General features: G+C 42.8%; 1 pseudogene; it reads left to right on the top strand.

Annotated features, from left to right (window-relative positions):
* The first annotated feature begins 11,365 nt into the window (after positions 1 to 11,365).
* Positions 11,366 to 11,484, top strand: LOC120601297 (uncharacterized; annotated as a pseudogene).
* The last annotated feature ends 227 nt before the right edge of the window (positions 11,485 to 11,711 follow it).

Below are 11,711 nucleotides of genomic sequence, written 5' to 3'. Positions count from 1 at the left end.
ATCACATGGCAGTTCTATTTTTGATTTTGGAGGAACCTCTACACGGTTTTCCATAGTAGCCGCATGGTTTTAACATTCCCGCTAAGAGTGCTCCCAGTTTTCATTTCTCCACATTCTTGCCGATAGTTGGTTTTGTTTAGTTTTGTTTTTTATAGTGGCCATCTCAGTGGGTGCTGCAAGGTGATATCTCACTGTGGTTTGGACCTGCATTTCGCTGCTGATTAAAATGTGCAGCATCTTTTCATGCGCTTGTTGGCCATTTGTATATCTGCTTTGGGAGGGAAAATCTAGTCAAGTCTTTTGCCTATTTGTTAATCGGAATATTTGGGGTTTTTTGATGGTGAGTCGTAAGAGCTCCTTAAAGACGGTGGATATGAACCCGTCGTCAGATATAAGGTTTGCAAGTATTTTCTCCCATTCTGTAGGCTGCCTTTCCACTCTGTTGATTGTTTCCTCTGGGACTGAAATTTTTATAATTAAATAGATCATCTTAAGAGAAGACTAACAAACTGGCGCAGATAAAACAAGACTAAGGACACACGACAACCAAATCTATCCTGATTGGGTCTTAGAACAGGCAAAGGACGTTCATGGGGAAAAAAAAAATCGTGAAATTCTAATAAAACCTGTGGTTGAGTTCCTAGTATCATATAAACGTTAATCTCTTAGTTTTGACAAATATTCCATGGTTAGGTAAGATTTTAACATTGGGGAAGCTAAGTGAAGGGTACATGGAAACTTCCTGTACTACCGTTGCAAAATTTTCTGTGAATTTAAAATTATCCCAGAAATTTATGTAGGTAGTAAGTCATAATCTAAAACAAATGAAAAAAAAAAAAGAAAGGAAAAATACCTACTCTTAAAGTTAATGACCTGGTGTCAGCAAAGCAGTCACGCAGGGCACAGAGGTAAAAGGTCATAAGTGCAGGTTATTATAATAGTTGTTAGATTCTAAATTTTTTGCCATCTCTCAGATTCTGTGGGCACTGTTACTGGGTGGAGGTGTTGTTACAGCTTCGGTTTTGGGGGAAATAAAGTTGCAACACAGTTCCACTCGCTAGTGTCCTACTAAATGTGACATAAAACAGTTCTGTTCCCCTTCACCCATTTCCTCCTTTTAAGACCACGAAGATTACCAAACTCACACGCAATGTTTCTGAGAATGTGAAAACCCTTTGGAAAAAACTTTAGAAGGTAGTACCCGTCCTTTTCATCTTCTCCAGGCATTATTCCTCCTCCGCCCCCATCTTTTTCTCTTTTTTTCCCCTCCAACTCCTTAGAGGAAAGGGTATTTTAACACCAAAAAAGAAGACCGAAATCTCAAAACGAAATGTCCTTCTAAGAAAAAAAATCACAGTTGCCAACGTACTCTTCTATGTCAAAAAACATTTAAATAACATAACGTTATTTTTTTAAAAAGTCAAACCCAAAGAAATCCCGAAATAAATGTATCTGAAGATACTACATTGCGTTTTCGTTTTCAGATTTTGAACATCGCATGTAAGAGAGTACATATAATGTGTACATATACAGTTTAATGATAAAATGCACGGCCACATGCCCATCACCTAGCATAAAATACAGAATACCCCAGGTACCTTGGAAGGTCCCTCGTCCCCTGTGCCACGTCCTCTCCTGCTGCCCGGAGAGGACCACTTCCTGTAGTAAGTATCAATCATGTCCTGGCTTTTCTTTATATTTTACTACCTATGTCTCTATCCTTGAACGAGGCATTTGCTAGTTTTTTTCTGGTTTTCCTACTTCTATGAAAGGAATCATATGGTATGTGACTTGCTTTTTTTCACTCAAAATAATGGTTTTTCTTGACACAAATTTGGCGTTTGGAGATGCATAGCCTACGGAGTTTTACAAAGAGGAGTTGGGATGTCCACGCATCTGTACAGAGGTCATGGCTGGCAGTCCAGTTGTGCTCACGCATGTGGGTGGAGAGGGAAGGCAGGCTCCTAACGCCCTCACCACGCTCTTAGGGGTAAAAGCCTTGTGATCTCCAGTGGCTTTTATGGGACAGACAGGCCAGGGGCCCTAATGCAGGCTATGAGGACTGGTCATTGGCTGGTCACTTCACTGAAGTGGCACAGCTTTAGGCTCAGATCTCCACTTCATCATCAGAAAATCATTGATGAAGGTGCCGTGCCGTAAGCTGGCGAATTCCACGCACCCACATGGAGGTATGGCCTGGTCTTCAAAACCACTGCTCTGTTGGTCGACAACCTACTAGGTCAATATTCTTGCACTTTGTCCCCGTCACACACGCAAGAATAGGCCCAGGATACTTTCGTCAGACTCCTGTAAGCTCTCTTTAAAAAGACTGTAAAGATCCTGGTCTCTAGGTCTCTAGAAATGCAGAATCACATGTCTCGCCCAAGACCAAATGAATCAGAATTTTGCATTTTAATGATTCCCAGGGGACTTGTATACACATTCAAGTTTGAGAAGCACTGGCCTAGATCCTTCATTTTGTGTGCGTGTTATACTTAAATGAAAGTATTCATTTAAACCACACACACACACACACACACACACACACACACACACACAGGAAAGTGCTAAGTCATAAGAGTATCATTTGATGAGTCATTACAAAGTGAATCCACAGGTGTAACCCAGCACTCAGATTAAGTAACAGAAGGGTGCCAGTACCCTAGAAGCCCCCTGTCCCGCATGCCTTCAGTCACTAAAGCCCCAGCTCACCAAAGGTAACCAGAACTCCAGCTTCTAACAGCATTGGTTAATTTGGTCCACATTTGCTCTTCGTAAAAGTGGAATCACCCCGTCTGTATTCTTTTGTCTGATTTCTTCCACTCAACATTATGTTTGCAAGAGTCTAAATCCCTCAGTAGGAACCCCAACTTTCCACTGCGTACTTACACATTGTGTACCGATCTCTCCCTAGCTTCCTGCCTCTCCCGTCTCCCCAAAACTGTAATAATGTTAAATAAAGCCTGTTTACTCAAATCGATATTTATTGAGCATCTAGATTGTGCCAGGCATTGTGTGAGGAGCTGAGCCCCAAAATATGTTGCCAAATTGAGACTTCTGCTTCAATGAGGCATCCTGCCTCAGTAGTCTTCAGGTGTGTGGGGGATTCACGTTAGTGCGTGAATTCAAACTTTGAAAGGAATTTATTACCTGCCCTAAAAAACGCCCCAAACTGCCACTTAGCACACGGCCACTAAGTAGCAGCGGGATTCTCACTTAGGTCTTTTGAACACATCATAAAATCCAGGTCCAACAAGTTTCTGGCTCAACTATTTCTACTTTCCTTCAAATGTTAGTGGGTTAAATACTGGGATTCTCCCAGCCGCAAGTTCTAACTCTCTCAAAAAACTCTTGGCGCTTGTGCTTCTCAGCTTCTTCAGAAATAAATCTTGTGCAGAAAGATACTCCCCGCTGGTTTCCCTGTGGACTTTTGTGGTGCGTAAATCCTCTTGTCGAATTAGTTCACCGTAAGCATTGCTGTGAGACCAATGATCACACGCGTTTCTGGTCCGCAATTTCTCTCATCTGCACAAACAAGGAAGCGAACGACATCAGAGGTTTTTAACCTGGGATTCAAAGATCTGCTAGAGAATCCATTAATCCCCAGGAAACGATAGGGAAGACTGGGAATGTGTGTTTCTTGGGTGGAAGGCAGTCCAGAGAACAATGACCCCCTGAAAATTAAACACCATTGTGTTAGGTGATCCCCAAGAACCGTTTTAGCATTTAATAGTCTGCAATCACGTGGCTCCTTGTCACAACAGGAGGGCTTGATTTTTGCTTAGTGTCTGGTTCCAGCTGAATCTAAAAAAAAAAGTCGACCTTGCTTTTTTCCTTCTGTAGATTTTCCTGCCGCAACAGAAAGGACTGTAAAGATTGCAGTGCCTCGCGATAGTGTCTCTCTCTGATCCCTACAGGAGATACAACATCAAGGGTCATTTCATTTAAAATAGCATGGCCCCGAATTGAGTCCCTTAGTTTTAACATGATCTCAGTCTGGGTCATATTGTATTTAGCTGGCTTGTTTTCTAAACACTGATTCTATTGTAACCCTCAGGACTTGCTGGCAGGTCTAGTTCTTATAACCAAATATTGGTTCTCATACCAATATATTCTGGACACTTCACCAATCCAATTTTCTCTACTAAAAGAAAGGAGTCTGCAGCAGCCTCATTTGGAGAACAGCTTCCAAGTTTGCCTAACCAGCCCCCGGTACCAGCCGGTCACCTGAGCAAAAGAGTGAAACCAAACCCTTTCTGCCTCTCTGAGGTCAGAGCACGTTATTTCGCACACAATAATATTGGGTTACGCATTCCCTCTGTGGGGCTGGTTCCCTGGCAGCATCCTAGCAACAATCGGAGCCAAAAGTTTTCATTACGAACCACCTTGGTCAGTAAAGGAACACCTTGTGTTCCTTACAAGGAGTGGATGTGTCGGACTGGTAAACAGCGTTCTCAATAGTTATATGGGCTTCACTGCAGATGAGAGAGGTGGTTTCGGAACTGTCGTTTTTCCTACAAATATCCTTTTCTGTTCCCAGCTATCCGAATGAGCCAAGCCATACCTTCAGCCCAAGCATGGGCCATGGACCAACAGATCCGGCATCACCTAGGAGCTTGCTAGAAATGCAAAAATCACAGCCCCATCTCAGACGTACTAAACCAGAACCTGCATTTTAAACAGATCTCCAGATGGCTCCTAATCGAAGGCACATTAAAATTTGAGATGCACTTCCAAGGAATGACCGAGAACCTCACTAGCAGCCAGCACCTCACTTACATTACATCTATGACCTTCCAGCGAATAATTAATGATCAATAAGTGTGAGCTTCCTTCCTGTTCCCTCTGAAAACCCAGAGGACCAGCAGAGACACTTTGAGAAAGGGAGGGGAGGAGAAACAAGCCCAGAGGAGGAGACACTTAGAGAGAGAAGAGGGAGTAATGAAAAAGAGGACAAGCCGAGAGAAAAGAGGCCGCATGGGAAACGGCCCGCAGAGCCAGGGCCGGAATCTCTGCTCTCCGCCCCATCCGGGGCCTCCAACCCGAGGCCTGTGGATTCCACGTGCATAGGTCTCTCCGCGGTCCCACGCTGTCTCCTAGATTTACCAATGTAATCATTTCAAAAACTGACTTTTAAACTCTGATTACTTCTGAAAAGAAAGTTTATAGCTTGGGTTTTATGTGCATGTTATATTTTTCTCTATTTTTATTTATTTTTAAAACCTATTTTGATTTTTTTTTTATTTAGGTATAGTTGGTATACAATATTATATTAATTATGTTAGTTGCAGGTGTACGATAGAGTCATTCGACATTTTTAGACATTACGATGCGATCACTCCACTAATTCTAGCAGTCATCTGCCACCTTGCAAACTGATCATAATATAATTGACCATGTTCCCCTTCCCTTTTTCCCCGTGCCCCATCCCTTCCCCTCTGGCGACCTTCCCTTTGGCCTCTGTTTCTATGAATATGTTTTTGTTTTGTTTTGTTTGCTCGTCTGTTTTCTGTTGTTAGCTTCCACATTTAAGTACAGATTCATGACTATTAGCATTTCGTTAAATGTTGTTTGCAGCTCTCCAGATGATCCTTGGTGGTGTGGGCCACACCTGGGACACAGAGGGAAAATGTCCAGGTGCTGCAGGAGGTCCCCTTAGAGCTGGCACACACGGACAAGGTGGGTTCTACGTTCCCATGTTCTTAAACTGCATTACAGGACACGAGGGTGTGGCATAACTGTCATTCAGGCGAAAGCCGACAACAAATCAAACCCTTACAGGGCCACTCATCCAGAACCGGCTTCAGTTTTAAGGCTTAATTTTTAAAGGTACTGGCAAGAATGCGGGTTAGAGACCATAGAGCAACAAATGCATGTTCACTCGGTGCTCCAGGTAACTGAAGGTACGTTAAGGTTTACAAAACCCAAGCAATCGGGGCGCAGGGCGTGGGTCTAAAATAAGCACGAGGCCTCGTCCGATGCCCTCTGTACATTGTCACTACCACTGTCCCTCGCTCTGTCTCCATAGAGCGTTCAACGATTGTAGAACTCACTCTTCCCTATGTCATCTGGGGAAACGGTGATGCAGAACAAGCCAAAGAGACGAGAACGTGAACACGCCGAGGTGCTACTTTGTAAAAGAAACATGGAGAAACCAAAAATTCCAATAGAAAACAGAAAATAACCCAGAGGTCAGAAAATAACACACACGAGCAAAAAAGGTAGCAATTATTTAAATGTGCCACTTAGCAGCAGTTCTCAGGAATTTAACAGGTATACAGATGTTGGGAGGTGACGGTGTTCTTTCCAGCTGCACTGAGAACATGACACAAAAGGAACAGACTCAAATCATAGCAAGAACGCAAAAGAACTTTGACTTGTTAGGGCTATTAGACTCTGATCAAAACTAACAAAGGAAGTAACGGACTCGCCTCGGAAGATCTTTTTTAATGGATAGCTTTAAAAAATATCACCCTGGCTCTGTTGGGGGTTAGGTGTGATTCTGACTGCACGTCAGGGGTGAGTGTGTGATTCCTTTTAATGCAGTTATAAAAAGCTCCTAGGACCTAAGACCCAGTCTTTTCTAACAGAAAATTTAATTCTATTGCATTAAATATTGCTCGTGGTAAGTGAACCGTCAATGGACTCTGAGCCTTTCTGTTATTCACGTTTCTGTGCTTTCAAGAAAAAGGATCTTCTTACGGAGCCCTTTGTAAATAGACTTTCTATAAATTGTATATAGTATATTAATTGCACCATAGGAGGAGGGAAAAATGAGCTTTACTGTAAAACTGAGAATCTTTTGTAAATCTGGATTTTGAAAAGCAAGATGGAAGAGCCCACCCAAAGTAAAAGAATGAATTGCCCTCATACACAAGATGGAAATTCAGAGCAGCTGGATGGGACCTGATGCACGTAAAGCTGCTAGCACAGTGCCTAGTCCTTAGGACGCAGGCAAGACAGGGGCACTCTTAAAATATCACCTTCGACCCTGTTTGGATACTGTTGTTTGCTTAACCACCGTACATGGGGGCTGGGAGGAGACCAAGGTTCAATCTTGCACCTAGTATGCCCCAGTCTCTTCGATCTCTGTCCAGAAATCTACAGTGGTTCAAACCCAAGCTCCCTAGACCAGCACTCAAGTTCATGCTGCCCTCCTCTCCCTGCACTTGGTCCAGGCCAGCCTCCTCCTCGTCCTTTGCAAAATACCAGCTCCTTTCTGCTCTGCTTTTCCCACTCTCCTGAGAACACTGAGATGCAAACAGAGGGTTGAAAATCACTCCATCCACTGGAGCTGAGACACAGGTTAAAGATAGCTGTCGAGGACGTGAATGGACTCAAAGTCCAGCCCCTTCTCCTCTGACCTCTACTCCCGCCAATGTCCTCTGGAATGTGACCAACGGTTCGTGGCCCACACAGTTCATGAAGTATGGAGGAGCTTGCACCTCCTCCACGCAACTCTTCAAGTGACTGTCTGAAAGCGCATGGTGGTTATCAGAGATCTGGTTTACTAGGATAAAATTATACATACTTTAAGTACCATTTAACATAGAGGTCTGACTGCTTTTGATCAAAGGCCAGAGGAAGATTACAGAGCAAGAACAGCACAATGTCATCGCTGAGTTATGGAGTCCGAGCAAATAACATTTCAGAGGAAGTTTCAAAGCAGGAATGGTTTCTGGGTCAACTTAACTGTAGAGTCAAAAATAACTTCAGCAGCCAGCTCAAAAGATGACCGCTAAAAACAATGTGTGTATCACAGTCCAAGAATAAGAAACTAACTTTTCCTGAAACATATCTCAAGTGAGCAGTGGTTAGTAAGCCCCAAGAACTTTCTAGTGAAAGGGTTGACAGACTGGATGAGTCTAGACGTGTCACCCATCAGTCAAGGCTACCAAGGGGAAATGGGTCCCAGAAAAGGCTCGTTTGGACAAGATGAAGTTGATCAGGGAGTGATGCATTTTGGTTAAGTCGAGCCATTGCAAACAGCATGTCCACCGTGATCTGCCTGTGGACAGCAGAAGATTCAGCAGTGGAGACGTGCACTGCTAAGAATCTGTCTTATTTTTCCGCTTGTTCTGTCCGTGCCCTCTTGTGGGTAGAATAATGTTCCCCCAACTTCCCACCCCAAAGATATGTTGAAGTCCCAACCCCTGTAACCTGTGAATGTGACTTTACTTGGAAATAGGGTCTTTGCAGATATAATCAAGTTAAGATGAGGTCATACTGAATTATAGAGAAAACAGTTGCAGACAGACATAGACAGAAGGAAGATTGTGTGAAGAGGACAGGGAGAGCCCCATGTGACAATGCAGGCAGAGATCGGAATGGTGTGTCAACAAGCCAGAAACGCCAAGGATTGCTGGCACCATCGAAAGCTGGAAGAGGCAAGGAAGGGTCCTCCCCTAGAGCCTCAGAGAGAGTGTGGTCCTGCTGACACCTTGATTCTGAACTTCTAGCTTCCAGCACTGAGAGAGAAGACATTTCTGTTGTTTTAACCCCACTACCTCCAGTTTGTGGTGCTTTGAACAGCAGCGCCAGAAAACAAATACATCTCCCAAAGTGCTTTGGCCTCTCTTACAAGTAAAAACACTTCATTCCTCCTAACTACCATATGGAGTTGACGGTCACAGCCCTCCACACGTAGCTCCCCTAAAACGACATGCATTTTGTATGTGTCTAGTGAACTGCAGATGCTTCAGCTCTTTTCTCTTTAACTTTTATTATGGACAAATTTTTTAACATTCACAAAAATAGAGCAGTACAATGAAGTCCTGTGTGCCTACGCCCCCAGCTCTAAAAATTATCAACAGTTTGCCCATTTTATTTCATCCACCCCCTAGCCAAGTTTATTTTGCATGGAGGGGTGCCTGGAGTGTTTTAAAGTAAACGCAACACATCATTCCAGGTCATCTGTAAATGCTTTAGTCTGCACTACATCTGACGCATTTTTTTGTCATCTTTGAAAAGTGTGTATTTTATTAGTTATGTCAAAGGAATGAATAGCATTCTATGTCTGGGTCCTCTGTTTCTTTTTTCTTTTCTTTTTACAATTCAGTGGTTTTTAATATATTCACAGAGTCATGCAACTACCACTCAATCTAATTTTAGAGCATTTTCATCAGCCCAAAAAGAAATCCTGTACCCATCGGCAATCACTCCCCACTCCCCTCCTCCCCCAAGGCCCAGATAACCACCAATCCACTTTCTATCTCTATAGATTTTCCTATTGTGAACCTTTCATATAAATGGAATCATATCATCAGTAGTTTCTTGTGTCTGACTTCTTGGCATCATGTTTACAAGATGCATCTATGTTACAGAACGTATTTATACGTCATTCCTTTTCGTGGCTGAAGAACATTCGTGGACAGACTACGTTTTGTTTATCCGTTCACTAGTTGATGGAAATTTGGGTTGCTTCCAGTTTGGGGCTATTATATGCTGCAATGAATGCTTGAGTACGTTCTCATTTCTCTTATCCATGTAAGAGAAATGAAAGTCTGGCACTCCTGGGTCCACCTCTCCGCAGGGACATGATCCGTTGGCGATGAGTGGGGACCACTCCCTATAGATGGGCATCTGGTCTCCAGCTCGACAAGGACCTCGCCTGGCCAGCATCAGATGTTGGCACTCCTTGCCCGGGCCCAGTTCGAAGCCTTTGTTCTCACCCCCTCCCTTCGTTAGGTCCCCCAGCCCTCTCGAACGTCCCTCCTCCCCTCCTGTTTGTACTCACTCCTGCTACTGTTTGTGGACATGAGTTTCTTCTCCCCGTCTAGGCTGTAACTGCTTCAGGGCAGTGTGCCAGTCTTTCTATCTCTGATTTAGCAGGATCCACCGGCACGCTGTTGGTACCCGAAGTTTTCGTTATACCGAATTCTTGAATTGAGTAGCTGAGGTTTAGGGCTGAACTAATTTGTACATTTATGACTGGCTGGGTCAACTAAGTGCTAGACTGCACTGTTGGATGCTACCAGAAAAGGGAAAAAAGTCTAAAATTGGGGAAATGGATTACAGATAATAGGCAATGGGGGAAAGGCTAACCACTTCCTCATTTAAAACACTTCTTCATTAGGGTTTTCTTTTTTATCATGTAGGCTTTAGTCTGATAAAAAGCCATCTAAAAGGTGATTTATGGAAAACTGAGGTACAATATCATAGAACAAGTTAATAAGAATTAGAATTAAAATATACTGTCTATATTCACATACCAAGGAATAAGTTTGGACCCCTACCTCGCACCGTATACAAAAAATAACTCAAAGTGGATCGTCACTTAAATGTAAGAGCTAAAACCATAACACTCTCAGAAGAAAACACAGGAGCAAATCTTTGTATTGATGAGTCAGGCAGTGGTTTCTCAGGTATACACAAAAAGAAAAAGTAAATAAACTGGACTTCATCAAACTGAAAACTTTTGGGTTACAAAGGACACTGTCAAGAAAGTGAAAAAGCTCACAAAATGGGAAAAATTATTTTCAAATCATATGTCTAATAAAAACTTCTATTTAAAATACATAAAGAGCTCTTAAAACTCAACAATAAAAAAACAAATACCCCAATTAAAAAATAGATAAAAAATCTGAAGAGATATTTCTCCAAAGAATTTATACCAAGGGCTAATGTGCCCATGAAAAACACAACATCATTAGTTATTAGGAAAAATGCAAATCAAAATCAAAACGAGATACAACTTTATACCCACTAGGATGCTAGACATTTTTTTAAATGGCAATAACGAGTGTTGGAGAACTTGTGGAGAAATCAGAACCCTCCCGTACTGCTGGTGGGGCTGTATGTGGCGTGCCCCTTGGAGAACAGTTCAGCAGCGCCTCAAAATGTTAAATACAGAGTTATCACATGACCCAGCAACCCCGCTCCTAAGTATATAGCCAAAAGAATTGACAACAGGGACTTAAACAGATATTTGTATGTCAGTGTTCACTACAGCATTATTCGCAACAGCCAAAAAGAGGAAACAACCCAAGTGTCCACCAACAGATGAATGGATAAACAAAATGTGGTATATACGTACAATGGAATATTATTCAGCTGTAAAAAGGAATGATGTATTGATATATGCCACGACATAGGTGAACCTTGAAAACGTAATGCAAAATGAAATAAACCAAACACAAAAGCACGAACATTGTAGGATTCCACTTATATGAAGTATCTAGAAGAGGCAGCTTCACAGACAAAGTAGATCAGAGGTTTTCAGGGGCGGTGGTGGAGTTATTGCTTAATGGTTACAGCATTTCTGTTTAGGGTGATGAAAATGTTCTAGAGATAGTGGTGAGGGTTGCCCAACACTGTGAATGTATTAATGTCACTGAAACTATACACTTAAAAATGGTTAACAACAGTCTACGGCCATGCCACGCTGAACACATCTGATCTTATCTGATCTCGGAAGCTAAGCAGGGTCAGGCCTGGTTAGTCCTTGGATGGGAGACCACCTAGGAAGACCAGGTGCTGCAGGCAGAGAAAAAATGGTTACAATGACAAATTTTATATTTTACCACCAAAAAAACTCTAGAGCGTCTAAATAAAACATGTCAGGGGTTACTGCGTGAGCTGCGGGTCACCAGTTTGGGACCTTGGGCTCGGAGCGATTAACACTGGACACCTCATGTATACTGAGCAAGGACTCAGCTCTGCTGCAAAGCTCTCTACTAGACCCTGGAGTGAGGCCTGAGGGGGCGGATAAA

The sequence above is a fragment of the Pteropus medius genome, unplaced genomic scaffold (genome assembly GCF_902729225.1).
Source record: "Pteropus medius unplaced genomic scaffold, Ma_sr-lr_union100, whole genome shotgun sequence".
Lineage (NCBI taxonomy): Eukaryota > Metazoa > Chordata > Mammalia > Chiroptera > Pteropodidae > Pteropus > Pteropus medius.
The sequence above is the reverse complement of the archived record's forward strand: the minus strand, read 5'-3'. Positions and strand labels throughout refer to the sequence as shown.